The sequence below is a fragment of the Acomys minous genome (genome assembly GCF_964271855.1).
Source record: "Acomys minous genome assembly, chromosome: 2".
In the NCBI taxonomy this organism is placed as follows: Eukaryota; Metazoa; Chordata; class Mammalia; order Rodentia; family Muridae; genus Acomys; species Acomys minous.
In genome coordinates, this window is record NC_140484.1 from 12,501 (window position 1) to 28,447 (window position 15,947).

Sequence of the window (15,947 nt, forward strand, 5' to 3'; positions counted from 1 at the left end):
TGTACATGCAGACAAAACATTGTATACATAAATAAAATTGAAAAAAAAAAAGATAGTTTAGATCCACACACCATGTCCAGATTTACTCTGTGCTTCACATGCTGCAGGTTGAGAAGGTGAGCTCTGAGCTTCCTGCTGTAGCTGCCATGTGTGACACTTACTGCCTTGCTTTTCATGGTGTTCCCATATCCCTTTTGCCATCTTAAACCAAATTAAACTTGTATAGCTTGCCTTAAACATTGGTTTATCACAGCAAAAGAAAATGTAATTAAACACATCCATAAAGTTTTATACCTATAATTGAAGAGAATTGTGAAATATAAAAGGGATACATAACTATTTGAATTCATATATTTTAGAAGACTTTGCAAGTCAAAATAAAGAGGGACATCATAATGTTTGAATAGATTTTGACACTTGTCATGTTTCTTCTCAGTAAACAATCTTGTGTAACTGAATGTAAGTGGTAAGTGTGTTGGCCTAGGATTTTACCAAACCCTTTATAGCCCTAGAGTCCCTTGTGTATGAGTTCTTTCAGGTCCTCGAAGACTACTGTGACACGCAGGGGCTTTCACCGGTTGATTACACAGTAAAGGTTTTTACTCTTCTGTAAGAAAACAAAGTGCAAAACTTTACCACACTGACTACATTTAGGGGTCTCTCTGCAGTATGATTTTTTTTCTCATGATGACTAAAACTGCTGCCACATACAAAGTCTTTACCACATTGCATACGTTTTCTCTGCAGTATGTGTTCTTTTATGTATTTGCAGGTAACTGTGTTGTGAAAAGGGTTTATGACATTGGTTATTTTTTAAGGTTTTTCTTCAATGTGTTCTGTTACACATTTAAATATGTGTATGACTGGTTTCATATATAGTTTCATTACTGGTATGAAACTATAATGATTGGCAGTTCTACCGCATAGCTCAGGGCTAAGAGCACTAATTGCTCTTCCAGAGGACCCTGGTTCAATTCCCAGCACCCACATGGCAGCTCACAACTTTCTGTAACTCCAAGATCTGACACCCTCACACAGACATATATGCAGGCAAAACAGCAATGCACATTGAAATAAAAATAAATAAGTTAATAAAAAGATTACTTTTTAAGATAAGTGATTCTTTCTTTGTAATCACAAATTGCAGTCTGTCAGTGAAAATCAGCAACTGGCTAAAAAATTATCTTGCTTGCTTTCACTTTGTTGATCTATAACACGCTGCTTAGTTGTGAATATATGTAGGTTCTTGGGAATAATTTATTTTCTTCACCTGCAATGTGAAAAAGGTTTTCATGTAAAAATATTGGGGTGTATACTGTTTTTACATGGCCATTCATAATAGAAAAATAGAATGTAATCACTTTATAATGCTTGGAAGTTGTTTGTTGGGATATGTAAGCTATAAGAAAAAATAAAGTTGTTGGAGCGTGCCTTGCTTCATCTACCGTGTGTGTGTGTGTGTGTGTGTGTGTGTGTGTGTGTGTGTGTGTGTGTTTGTGTGTGAATATTCCCTCCTTTTTTATTTTTCTTCTTTGCTAGTGACAAGCAATACTGGACCCCAGCTGCTGGCCAAAGGGAGAACTGGCTCCAGTAAATCAAGCCAGACTCCATCAGAGAAAAGTCTGGTGAGTGATCAGTCACCAATACTATGTCCTGCCTCAATTTACCCTGTAGTGTTCAAGCTGGCCTTCAGCAGAAATGTGCAGAGGCTTCACCTTATTAAATACATTCACAGGGTTTCTACCCAGTATGAAGTTTTTCATACCTTCGAAGATGACTGGGACATGTGAAAGCTTTACTATACTCATTAAATTCATAGGGTTTCTCCCCAGTATGTGTTCTTTTATGATATTGGAAACTACTGTGATGTGCAAAGGTTTCACCATATTAAATACCTTTAGAGCATCTCTCCACAGTGAATTATATCATACCTTTGAGGATGGCTCTGATGTGTGAAGGCTTTACCATATTGAGTATATTCAGAGTGTTCCTCTCCCATGTGACTTCTTTCATGCCTGCAAAGATAATTAGAGCATGTGAAAGCTTTCCCACATTCATCACACTAAATTAATTTTCCTCTGTGAATTAATTTTACAGTTGGGTCTAATGTTAAAGAGGAACCAGATCATAGGGTTTTATCACTTTGCTTACGTTCATGGTTTTCCCCTTCTTCATGTGTTGACACTGTGAAGATACCTATGGTAGTGAGAGCATTTATTACATGGCTCACATTTATAGCATCGTTTTTCTATATGATGTTTTTCATATATTTGAAGAGAACTGGAAGAACTCAGAGCTTTGCCACACTGACAGCATTCACAAATTTTTCTATAGTGTGAGTCATAACACATTTGAAAAGTGAACCAGGACAAACAGAATTTTCACATTCTTAGTACTCATAGAGATTTTCTGCAGTGTGAGTTTGTGGAGGTTCACAATGATGGTGGAAAAACCAATTAATTGTAAATTTGAATCACATTCATAAAGTCTAATGAAACTGGGAACTCATACATATCTCCTCATTGTTCTGGAGAGAGGTATGTTGCTTCTTTCAATATCCATATGCTCACATGGCTTGTATCCATTGTGACATAGGATACACCCATTAAGAATAAAAAATGACAGGTTTCCACATTGTATTCAGTTTGATTCTTGTTCCTCACAGACATGGTATGAGATTAGGGTTTCTCCACAACAACATTCATGATTATCATAAACTGCACTCTCACTGATCTTAGCAACATTAATACAAGTCTATATGTAACACTAGCAATGCCGTGGACTTTTTGCTTATAGAAGGTTTTGGACACATACCTATCACATATTCAATGTGTATTCCTTTTGCAATATCTAAGTGGTATAAAACTAACCTGACTGGCAGTTCTACAGCACAGCTCTAATCGGGCTACGATTCAAATAGTGACATCAGTTAAGTCATTGTTTCCTCGTTTCAGTTCTTAGATGAATGTCTTAAGAACACAAATCAGGCCTGGAGAGATGGCTCAGAGGTTAAGAACACTGTCAGCTCTTCCAGAGGTCCTGAGTTCAATTCCCAGCAAACGCATGGTGGCTCACAGCCATCTATAATGTGATCTGGTGCCCTCTTCTGGTGTGCAGACGTGCATACAGGCAGAACACTGTACACATGATAAATAAATTGAGGAGAAAAAAAAAAGGACACAAATCAGATTCCTGACATTGAGGTGCGTGGTTTTGTGAGAATGTAATAATCATCACTGAACTTAAAGCAGTGGAGTTTTGGTTTTTTTCATGTGTTTTTGTTCATTTGATTTTTGGTTTTGGATGTTTTGTTTTTTGTTTGTTTGTTTTTTGAAGATTCTGAGTTTTATAGCAAACCATATTGTACAGACTTGGGGGTTTAGGGGTCCAGACCAGCTGGGTCCCACACTTGCCCCTTGCCGGGGTACTTTCTTCCCTCCCTCAAGCGCCCCCATGGTCAAGCCTTTCTCCAACCCCAGGCCCACCCCTCCCATCTGCCTTTGGTCTGCCCAGCACCCACCCCCAACCCGCGCAACTAAGAGGGACTGTTTCCAGTCTTAGCTCTGATTTCTGGAAGGGTCCATTGGCTGCTATTTCCATGGCAACCAGGAGTGGCAGTTGCCTGGGCAAATGGGACACAAGTTTCCATGACAATGAAAGAATGGGATGAGCCAAGCTGGAGGAGTCCCATCTTGCCCATCTTTAAGCTGACATCCCCCATCAGGTCAGAGTGGTGGAGCTGTTAGGGACAGTAATGCAAGAGAGCTGGGGGGTTGGACAGTCCAAACAGGGTGCCCACTAGCCCAGTTTAGGTCAAGCTGGTCCCCTCACATCACAGTCCCCCAGGTCTCAGATTCCCCTGGTTCAAGTATTGTGTAGAGAGCCAGGCAGGGGTCTGGGCTACCCCTCACCACTTACCTGGGCCATGAGCTGAACAGCAGGTTGACTCGCAGCCCCCACTCCTTGCAATAGCTGCCATTTTCAGTGATGTTCAAGAAGTCAGGGTCAGGGAAAGAACTGAAATCTGGGCAGAGGGAAGGGATAGGGGTAACCCCACAGAGAGGGAAGGAGCCCCACATCTGCTCTTCTCCCGGCCCCCAGCATTTCCTGGCTTGTAGAGCCCCTATCTGACTCCCGGATCCCCAACTGCTCCTCTGGTTTCCCCTTGTTGGACCCCCATTCCACCCAAATGGTCTTTGTTCCCTGAACCCTTGTTGGTCTGCTCTCTGCCCTCCCCACACCCATCCATCACCTCCCACAACACTGTGGCTCCCAGTATCCTGCCCCCTCACCCTTCCCTACTCAAGACTTGCACTTTCTCCACCCCTCCCACCATCCCTTTGGCTCAGCACCTCCCCTGTACCTCTTGACCCACGCACCCAATGGGATGGACAGCGAAGCAGGTGGAAGGCAGAGATGGGAAACAAAGATCTCCAAAGATATCAGTGCAGGTGGGAAAGGGGAAATCCCAAGATATTAAACTGAGGAGTGTCACATCATGAAGAAAATAACCTGGCCTCATGTTAGGGGGTGAAATGAGGTCAAGAGGTCCAGGAACTGGGAGTCTTTAACATCCTTAATCCAGTGGAGGTCCAAGAGGCACAGTGCAGGCAGTGGGGTGGAGCCCAGGGCAGAAATGGAGAGCCAGGAGCACCCAGAAAGCACCAACTCCTACAAGCCTTGCAGTTGGTTCAGAAGCCCATGAGCTGCTTTTTGTGGAAACACCTATCCAGCTGAGGTCCAGAACACATGGCTGGCGGCAAATCACCCCATTAAGCATGGGTGGGGTCAGCGGCTTCCTCCGGCTTAGGTCCATCCGAGGCCACAGACGCTTGTTATAGCACCAGTGGCTCAAAGTCCTGCAGACTCGCATGCAGACACATTGCTCTCTGGGTCCAAGGTGCTGGAAGACATGGAGACACGCAGCCCGAGGCAGCAGCCAAAGGCAGAGTATAAGGCTCAGGGTTTCTAGGGGGGGCGCGTAACTGTGGAGGCCATGGTGGTGGGGCAGGGCCCAGAGGCAAATAGAACAGTGGTCCCCCACTGCCAGGGCATTTAGCCCACCGCTACCCTATGGTTTTCTTTCTCGCCAGAGCTGCCCCAGGCTGGCAGAGGCCATTCCAGGCCTCCCCAGGAGCTTTGTCCTCACTAAGCCATGTGCACTAGGAGTCTGAGTCTGCATCTGAGTCCTAGGAGGAAGAAGAGGTGTCAGGCACCCGCTCTAGCAGCTGGCACATACGCTTGAAAGGCTCGAGTTTCTCCCTCTGTGGTGATAGGGAAGGCATTGCCAGGCCCTCAGCAGAAGCCATAGGTGGCTTGAGTTTCTCCCAGATCTCGGGAGGGAGCCCAGGGTAACAAGATGAGAATGCCAGGCTGGGATTCAGAACCCTGGGGGGCAGAAGGCCAGGGCTGCCTGGGTCTGCTCCTCAAAGGAGGCAGGCATCTTCACCCACCTTTTTCAAGGGCCTCTCTTGGCCTCCTTTCACCTTTTTCCTTGGGGTCGGGGGTCTCATTCCCTGCCTCCCACTCCTTCAGTTTGGGGGACCAGACACATGGTCAGGAGGAGGGCCAGCAGGTAAGGGTCCCTTTCTTCTGGACAGAGGTGGAGGTAGTGGCTCCTCTGTCAGCTTCCATCCACCCCCTCACCACTGTCAACCCTGTGGTGCCCTGGACCCTCACCTGCATCCTTGTCCATCCTTCCTGGGTACATCGGGGACACTCCCAGCAGTTGGGGATCTCTGAACTGATAGCACCCTGAGCCTTTCCCATCTTCAGGCAGCAAGGGTGGATGATCCCATTGCAGACTGTACACTCCATGAGGCTCAAACCAAACTTCTCTTCCTCTCCATCCACCTTCCTCCTTCCCAGCTTCCCCACACAGAAGGCATACAGCTGTGTGTGGGAACACGGGCGAAGCTGGGAGGACCGCTTCATGCGCCCGCCCCGCCAACGCCCCCAGCTTCTTCATGTCTCCTCAGAAATGACAGTCCCCGCACTCAGTTCGCACACAGGCCTGGCAGCGGTGGCAGCAGGTTCCGCGTTGGTGCGCTCCAGCCTCAGGGCACTGGCTGCGCGACGACATTGGGGGTGTCAACACCACCGAAGGCTCTCACGTGTCCCGGGAGCTATCTCCTGGCGGGTCCTCAGCCAGTGGCAGCGCAGAGCGGGAAACGCTCGGAATGCCTCGGTCCACGCCTTCTGAGGGCGCTCGGCCCCTCCCTCCAGAGGGGGGCGGGACAACAGCGAGTGGAGGTCAGGAGCGCCGGGGGCCAGGCCCTCCCGCCGGCTGCTGCAAGGCCCTTCCAAGGGAAGGTCTTGCTCTGGGGGGCTCAGTCACTCAGCCACTCCAGGCCAACGGGGGGCTCCTTGGGCACAGGGTGCTCAGCTTCTGCCCAGACACCACTCAGTCCCGGTACCAGTCTCAGCTCCCCACCCCCACCTCTCCCCAAAGGCCCCACCCCTTAACTGGCCCCTTCCCAGCTCCAACTGCCTAGCCATCCAGGGAAAGATCCCGGGCTCCCAACCATTTCCGGGGCTCAAACCCCTCCCACCGCGGGTTTACAGGGGGTGGGGGTGGGGTCGCTGCAACCTGCCACCCTCCCCTGGGTCCCCATGACCCACAGAGACAGGGCAAAGAGTGGGGTCGGTTTTTTCGTTTTTTAACACTGTTGCTTTTCTTTAAAACTTGCAGGACACATTAAAATTTCTTCTGCAAGACATGTATCAGCTTGCACATAAAAATTACCCTCCATGTCTTCTAGAACTTGACAACGTTCTTCAATATTATGGTCTCCCAAATTGTAGCTTAAAATATAGTACCAGAAAATATATTATATATTATTGGAAATTATGAATATTGAAGTTATTAAATCCAGAGTCTCTAAGAACCATGCCTGATTTATTCACCTCATTTTCCCTCATTCTCAACTGAAATTGCAGAAGAACATCAGTAACAGAGAAACATTTGTCCCTGGACTTTAAAAAGCAAGAGATAATCCAGTCCTACCTACAGCAGCTTCGTTTGTGTAGGTCTCCAGCATTACATCCTTGTAAAGACTCTTCTGGGAAGGATCCAGCAAAGCCCACTCTTCCCGAGTGAAGTTCACATGCTCATCATCATAGGTCACTGCATCCTAAAGTATGCTGTACATGTGTACACAGAAAGCAGGGCACTGACATCACTGTACATGTCTGCACCATTGACAACATAGTCATATAACTCTGGTGCTTCCTCCACTCATTTCCAGACACAAAAGTTCTACTGTAACAACAAAGTCATTTTAGAAGGAAACTGAATAATGAGGTTCATCTCCATCAAGGGCCAGCCTTGACACGCACGGTTAGTATTTGGACAGGACACAGTGTTGGCAAATTCCAAAGAAACATCTGATGCTTTATCAATTGAGCTATTTGGTTTTTCTGGCTCTTCTGCTGCCAAAGCCGCTCCTTAGCTAAGGAGTCTATTATCTAAGAGCAGGTGGCTGTGACAGTGTCCTGATGTAAACAACAGGAGGTTGTAAAAGAAAAACCTTAGTTTGCTTTTAAACTTAGTGGCTGACTTAGGCGGTCAACAGTGGCTTGCTGGAAGCTAGAGACCTGAACAAGGCCAAGGAATAATTCTGGACTGGTTTTCTTGTGGCCAGCTAGACAAGGAGAGGGGGGAAAAAAAGAAGAAAAAAAATTTACACATAAATTCAAACAAATAAACATGGGCTTTGACCAGCAGACTTTCACAAGCTTTCCTGTGGTGATTGCGTTGATTTTAACAGTCTCTTTTGCGAAGAATGCAGCAAATCCAGGCCGTGCTCAGGGGAACCCGGCCCTGGCTGTGGCTCTTCCACTGTATCAGCTCATGTAAGCAATGAGACATGCAGACAGGTACAGGTTCATACATACAAGGGAGTTCCCAGCTTTATACACACACACACACACACACACACACACACACACACACACACGAACATGCAGGCTTGCTTTTGCCAATCCTGCATAGCTCTTGGCATTTGTCATTTCTGTGCCCTTTGAACAGGAAATAGCATTGCAGGAGAAATGCCAATTAGCAGACATAGAGAAGCACACAGATCACACATCAGAGAAATTGTAGGAACAATTACTAACTACAAAAATGATGGGCAAGCTGGGTATACTTGCTCATGCCTTTAATCCCTGCACTCAGGAGGCAGAGGCAGGTGCCAGCCTGTTCTATGCCATGATGTACATATTAAGATTCTGATTCCCTTCAAAAAAAAAATCAATCAAACAAGCAAACAAAAAAAGACAGAAAGAACTCAGAGGTCTTTACTGAAATTCCTACAAAGAATTATACATTCACTCCTGTTCGATATTCATCTTCCATAACCCTGAGGTATCCCAGTTTACACTGTAATATTAGTAAGATTTGGCTAAAAGGGAATGCATGTTTAAACATTTATAAATGAACAGAAGGAATTAATAGCAGTATAAATGTAATATATATAAATAGCAATATAAATAAACAAAATAGGGCAGGAGAGATGGCTCACCAGTTAAAAGCTCTTGCTGGTATTGAAAATAATTGAGGTAAACTGGGCATTGGTGGTGCATGCCTTTAATCACAGCACTTGGGAGCCAGAGGCAGGCAGATCACTATGAGTTCGAGGCCAGCCCAGTCTACAAAGTGAGTCCATGACAGCCAAGGCTACACAAAGAAATACTGTGTTGAAAAACCAAAAATAAAAATAAGAAATAAAATAAGAAAAAGAAAAGTGAAGGAAAAAATAATTGAGGTCAATTGTCATTATTTACACGGGGCTCACAACTATTCATTATTCCAAGTTCAGGAGTTCTGACAGCAGTGAGGAGGAGGCACACATGATATACATGTTCATGCATACAGGAAAAACACTCATAGTCATTCAAAAGATTCAGAACAAACCCATGTAGGAAGAATGTCACACGCCTGCAATGCAATGACTCAGAAGGCTCAGGCCTATTAACATCATGAATACATGCCATCCTAAAAAACAGAATACACTGTGCCAAATTTCAAAATTCAAGATGTGGATGAAGATTAGCACAACAGCATGAGCTTCCTTGTAAAAAAAAAAACCTACATTCAAAGAACTTCCACTAACTTTATTTAAAACACACACACACACACACACACACACACACACACATAAACACAGGGAGCTAAAGAGATGGCTCAGAGGTTAAGAGCACTGGCTGCTCTTCCAGAGGTCCTGAGTTCAATTCCCAGCAACCACGTAGTGGCTCACAACCATCTATAATGTGATCTGGCGCCCTCTTCTTGCCTGCAGGTGTACATGCAGGCAGAACACTGTATACATAATAATAAATAATAAATATTTTTACAAAAATAAAAAACAACCAGACATATTGGCTCACATCTAATCCCAGCACTCTGGAGTCAGAGTCAGGGGGATCTCTATGTTTGACGCCTGTCTGGCCTACATACTTTCAGGACAGCTAGGACTATAGAGAGAAACTTTGATTTCAAAAACAGAAACAAAAAAAACAAATTTAAAAATATAAAAACACAAGCAAATTAGCTTAGCATTGGGTAGCAATTGCTTCTACTGTATCTTATGTGATTTAGCAATAGAGTCTATACTGATGCAGGCATGACATCATGAGAAGGAAGCTGACTGATCAGTTTTAACCACAACACAGTAGACACAAAGAGCAGGAAATGGATTGAGTCTATAGACAACCAAATTTCATCCCCAATAAGGAATCTTGTTGAATAGTTATTAATATTTATAATTTTAAAATAATCAGTGCATTCCCTTTATGTAAAATCTTACTAATATTACAGTGTAAACTGGGATACCTCAGGGTAATGAAGATGAATATCAAACAGGAGTGAATGTATAATTCTTTGGAGGAATTTCAGTAAAGACCTCTGAGTTCTTTCTGTCTTTTTTGTTTGTTTGTTTGATGGACTCTTGCCACGCTTGGACCACAGTAGCAGCAGGTTTTATATGAAGTTTCTTCCTGGGACTAGGAATCACTTTGCATACTCTTTCCATTAATTCAAGGCTTAGCAGGAGGAGGAAGTAGTACCCTTAAGGCAACTTGTTAGGCTTCCAACCCAGATCAAGGGCCCTCTTTCTTTTCTCCTTGAAAAGTCCTGCCTCTGTTTCAGCATTTGACAGCCATCTAAAACTGTGTAGTGCTGTTTTTCTCTACAAACCACAGACTTTGTATTTACCTCTGGCCCACGTTTTTCTTTTTTCTTTTTTTTTAATGTAGTCCTGAGTGAGTCATAGGTATTAACCATTCAAAAGATTAAATATTCCATCTAAGAAGCAGCCTACTGATTTTCAATTCTGTCTCAGGGCATGAGCAGAATAAGAAACATCACACAAATGTCCTCTAGCGAAATTTTTCCCGGGATCTATTTTCTGCTGAATCCCTATGACCTTAACTTCCTCTGTCTGCACTACTCAAAACACTCTGACCTTCCAGGTCCTACAAGAACAGCCAATTAAGCTCAATTTCTGATATTTTCCACATTCTTCCCAAAGAGAACTTCACAGAATCTGTCCAGCAGCACACTCATTTTTTGTGTACCATTTTTTGTTTTAACTTGCTCTATTCTCTAATCAAAAGCATCTCAGGTAGTAATCATCAGTCACACAATCTCTCACAGACATAGTAACCAGACATTCTGATGAGAGCATGCCCTCAAATGAGGCTCCCTCACATGACTGTGGGGTCTGAAATGTTGAGAGCTGAAGCTAATTAGGACACAGAGACATTAATATATGAGAAAGCTTGAAAAACTCAAAGCCAATGTGTTAACCATATCAATCACTTAAGTAACAAAAACCCAAACATTGATGATTACAACCGGAAAGCACAGACTTGCCAAGAAATGAGAGGCAAACCTTTAGGATCAAGAGACAATTAAAAATGTTCCTCCACAGAAAGTTACAAACTAACAAAAGCTAAAGGAACTCATAACACTCAAAATCAAGTAAATAGATTAACAAAGAGAAGAAAACAAAGAATCAGACAGCAGCTGCGGCACCCGCGAGTCAAGACTAGAGCCAGGCATAGTCTTGTCCACTGCACTATGAGAGCCTAGGGGCCATGGGTCCACTGTCAACAAGGGCGGCAGTGGCTCCAAAGCTCGGGGCCTCTGGCCCTTTGCCTCTGCTATCGGGGCAGCGGGTGATGAGCAATCTTTGGTGTCAGAGCAGTACCTCCCTTCGTATTCATGCACAGGGGCTCCAGGTTCTATGATAAAGATGGGGATCTGGCTCATGAGTTCTAGGAGGAGACAATTGTCACCAAGAACACACAGAAGTGAGCCAAGCTGAGGCAGATATATGAGAATATGATTCCTCAGGGCATCGTGAGGCTGGATCCCCCGGCCCGAATCCATATCTTGGACTACATAGTAATACCATTAACAATGTCAAAAATAGCTATGCAGACTGAGGAGGGCAGAGTCATCAGTGGTCACATCCCAATTTGGATGCTGTGTGCTACAATCCCAATCTGTCAGAAATGCCTGCTGGAGCCATACTGGCAAAAAGTAAAAGAAGATTTTCTGGTTCAATATGAGGATAATTGCACAGGAGGAAAATATACAGATTACACTTGGAACCTGACCAAAGAAAATAATAAGGAAGCTCACAGGCCCTAGAAAGGAATCCACTATGACATTTGCTACACACACAAATGGCTCAGTTCACACCCAAGGCCAGGCCTGCTTTCAGTATAGGTCAGAGACTTTGTTTTCAATGGGCAACAGTTATTTCAGAGACTCAAAACTAATCAAATACAGGGAAATACTAAATGCTTACTGTAGTGCCTATAATGGGAAATCCATTTTACCACATCTAACATTATTCTCAGTGAAAATGTCCAGAATCATTAATGAAATAGAATCTTGCAAAATCAATTTTATGTCCCGTTTCTCTTGTCACTTCAGAGCCACCCACACCATGCTCAATCTGTCTAACATACCTGGGTCCTTTGCTACAATCGACTCTGTCTTCACTATCTAGGGCTCTCAGTTGTCATTCACAGGTGAGCAGATCTGGCTGAGCAGCAGGAGACCCTTCCACGGGAAAGAGATGCAAATCACTTTACTGGAAAAAAATTGAAAGATGCTAACACCTGCCAAAAGGATAGCCATGAAGGAAAGAGAAAGTATCATAAAAATGTCTCTTCTTCACTGAGAATTTCACTTAGACTATGAGATGTGAGACTCATTCACACACAGTTTACATACCTGCAGAACCATTTCCCCAGATAGCCCGAGGAAGGAAGACTGCAAGAAAACTGGATTCTGACCCATAGAATCCAGACTGCTGTGCTGCTACAACTGGAGGTCTTTGGGGGAAAAAAAGCCCTGAGGCCAGGGTGCAGGCATTCCCACTCCTGCAAGAAGTCTACAGTGAAAAAACTCAGTGTAACAAGCCATGAGTTTAAAAACAAGAGTTTGGCCACATGTGCACAGGCACAGTGATTTCCTTGAACCAAGGAGACAGTTTTCTGATTTAAGTCAGCAATCATAATCACTAAAAAGGCATATTCTAATTTTGTTGTCATCTATAGTGAGTCTTCTATCTATAATAACAGTGTGGCCTGATGTCATGCTCTCACAGCATGCATAGTGGGCTGGGCTCTCAAAGAGACTCAGGACAAAGGGCTACCTGAGATTAACATGTTAAAGGAGACATTTCTGGAGAGGTGATTTCTTGCTGCCTGGTTCCTCTCTAAACCCTAGTCTCTCCTCCCTTCTCTTTCTGTCCCCATCTCCTTCCCTCTTGGTCCTCTCATGAGCTGGCTCAGTCTGGACCCTTCTAGATACATTTAGCTGTTTTCTCCATCATCCTGTAAAGCCCAAAATTGACCTGCAAATACCACCTGCCCAAGAACCAGATTCGCTACCTGGAATGCTGGGAGTTGTAGTTCTTAAAAAATAACAAAGCCACATGGGAAAGTATGGTGGCATATAGGTTTGTATTCATAAGCTCCTGTAGCTATTGACCAAAGTCCATTTCTTGGTCAATATTTACTATTTATAATAGTACCTGCTCAAGTGGTAAAATTGGTTTTTCTTCCAGGAATCTCAGGATGAACACAGCATAGAATAAACCTCAACCATACCCCGGAGCAGTCTGATCTTCAGTTTTCATCAGACTCAAGGTATAACATTAACAACTAAGCATTAAAGACACATTTCTGAATGCTGTGCTCACATCCAAGATGTTAATGTTTCCAACCATAACTATGGTGCTTTATAAAATATATGTTATGATTCAATCAAATATACACTGGTTCCACATATGAGCAACATGTACAAAGCTTCTGTGAATGCCTATTCCACGGGACAAAGGACACACTCTTGAATAGGCAAATAGTGGAACAGGGGAGTTAAGAAAGCATGGGTGAATTTGAATTTGAGGAGATTTGTAACTGCTATAGCACTGAATCCAGTGTCCAAATACACATACTGCAAATGCTCCATGAGATGATTTCATGAAAATCATTCTGGCAACCATAAAACAAATTTTTTAAAAACTCACAATAAACCCCCTACCCGACAATGGTAAGATATCCTCAACAGAACTGTGATAGTGGCATCCTTAAGAGCAAGAGGCAGAGGCAGACAGATCACCGTGAGTTAAAGGCCAGCCTGGTCTACAAAGCGAGACTAGGACAGCCAAGGATACACAGAAAAAACCTGTCTCAAAAAACCAAAAAGGGCAGCTGAGGAAATCACGCTGCTCCTCTCCCTCCGTTTCCCATGCTGCAGACCCTCTGACCTGGGAGGGTCCAGGGCTGCCGGGCTGACTGGTGACTGTCCCAGGCCACAGCCAGGAAACTGCGTCTGAGGAGAGTTGTTGGGTTTCTGTAAACAACCTGCCCCCACATGACCACCATCCAGAGAAGGAAATTAAAATAGACCCACCCACTATCCCTCAGTTCCAGTCACATGGTTCCCCTAAACCTTTTCAAGGGACACCCAGATTTTTTCTCTTACTTGTCACTCTCCTGGTTTTTAGTGTCCCTGCCCTGCAGAGACTGGTCCCTCCCACTCCTTCTCAAATTGCAGGCCACACAGCTCTGTAGGCTCAGTTCTCTTAACCAATATATTTTATTACAACTTATTAACCGAACCTACATCACTTATAACCCGACTAACCAAAACAAAAGGAAAAAAGGTTTAAAGAACACAATAACAATACCGTAAGGATATCAGTTCCAAGGAATGATTCTCCTGGTGTAATCAGCAGGATTTCTTCTGCTGGAACCTAGAGTAACCAGAACCCGGAACCTCAGCAGGAACCAGAGCCCAGAAGCTAGGTCTCAGAGTGTTGAACAGCCAAAACTATCCCAAGTCTCCCAAGGACCCGCCTCCACTTCTGGGCTCATTTATATATCTCCTCCCTGAGTCTGTTCACGGGTTCTATTCAGCTGGCACCAATCAAACTCCTGCACGAGGTGGTTGGTCTTCTAGGGGATTAGCCTCACCTGTTCTCTCACAAGACCATTCCGATCCCACACTTGGAATCATAAAAAACAGGTCAATCTCTCCTTCAGAGCTCCAACTGTCAGGCTGCCCTGGCTCTGCTCTGCAAGCCTCCCAGCATTCTTGCTGCCAGCCTAGACCAGAATTCACACCAGGGTTCACCTGAAGGAAGGAGTGCAGATGGGGGAAGAACAGAGAACAGGGAGACAAGAAGGCCAGGTAGAGGATCTCCAATGCAAGGTTTATAGAGACACCAGACACCAGCCTACAAACTCCATCCCACTTTGCCCTCAGGACAGGCTATAAAGGAAGCATTATCCTGCTAAATTCTCCTGTAACAGAAGTAACAGAAACTTGTTACAAGTCCTCAGGGGAGCTGGGAAGAGAGCAGAGCCTGTAGAGACTCTCTGCCCAAGTTCCTCTGTCTTATCTCTGCAGTAGGTAGTTCACACACTCAGGTGTGGCAGCCTCCACAACAACACAAAGGATCCTCCCAGCAGGTTCTGGCTAGCAGAAGGCTGCCTGTGCACTCACTGAGTCACGGTTCTGAATTATGGCTCCCAGCAGGGGACTGCCTCTGACAACATCTCTGGTGCCCTTGGTTTGCTCACTGCCCCTGAGGGGAGAGGTCCTATGGGAGGACAGAGGAAAGGAATGCAGGCTCTCAAGATGAGACCTGGTAGGCTGTGGTCAGATGGTTGGGGATGAGGACCCTACCTGTCAGAGGTTGAAGGAGGAAATAGAATGGAAAGGGAGGGAGGGTAGGAACAGGAAGATGAGAGCAAGGGGATTACAATTAGGATGTCATGTTAATAAATCATCATCATCATCATCATACATTTTTTTCAAAGGGCAGTAAGTACTCTCAACCAATGTGCCATCTCTTCAACCAAACTCCTTGCTCTTAAGTTACAGGAGCCAACTCTCCCTCTTTGCAGAGTGATACATCCACATAGTGCTGTGCACAGAGGGACTAAAGCAACCTCAGCCACAGCTAACACCTTCAAGCCTTCTTGTCACCTCCTCATTTGTTTACACTGCACTAAACTAAATTTTCCATCACTGGCAGCCACAGCATCTCAGCTGACATATATCTATATGTCCAGAACTCTTAGAGTCCTAACAACCCAGAGCCTTTCATTTCCCTAATAGACACTGACCCTCTCATAGAAACTCCAACACAACAAAATAAATCATTACTTACTACACGCAGCAGACCACAGAGAAGGTAACTGGGATATTAGAGACTGTATCACACCACACACAAAGAGAACACACTGCTTTTCTCTAGGGAGATACAAAAGAATGCACTGAAAACATGTGACCCACAGCAGCAGTCTTCTCAAGCTGGAGGATCAGAATGATGTGTAGGGCTCTGGCTTCTTCCAGAAACGCAGCATGAGCTGAACGCGAGAAGCACATAGCAGCCTCTGGGAACAAGACCCTCACATGC

The 15,947-nt window shown here is 44.6% G+C and overlaps 1 pseudogene across 1 annotated transcript; it reads right to left on the reverse strand.

The window, feature by feature from the left end:
* Positions 1–4,518: 4,518 nt before the first annotated feature.
* Positions 4,519–6,082, reverse strand: LOC311591891 (F-box/LRR-repeat protein 19-like; annotated as a pseudogene). The gene is made up of 3 exons: positions 5,680–6,082; positions 5,454–5,486; positions 4,519–5,324 (listed from the first exon to the last, which is right to left on the reverse strand). The product of its transcript is annotated as an F-box/LRR-repeat protein 19-like (transcript).
* Between the last annotated feature and the right edge of the window lie 9,865 nt (positions 6,083–15,947).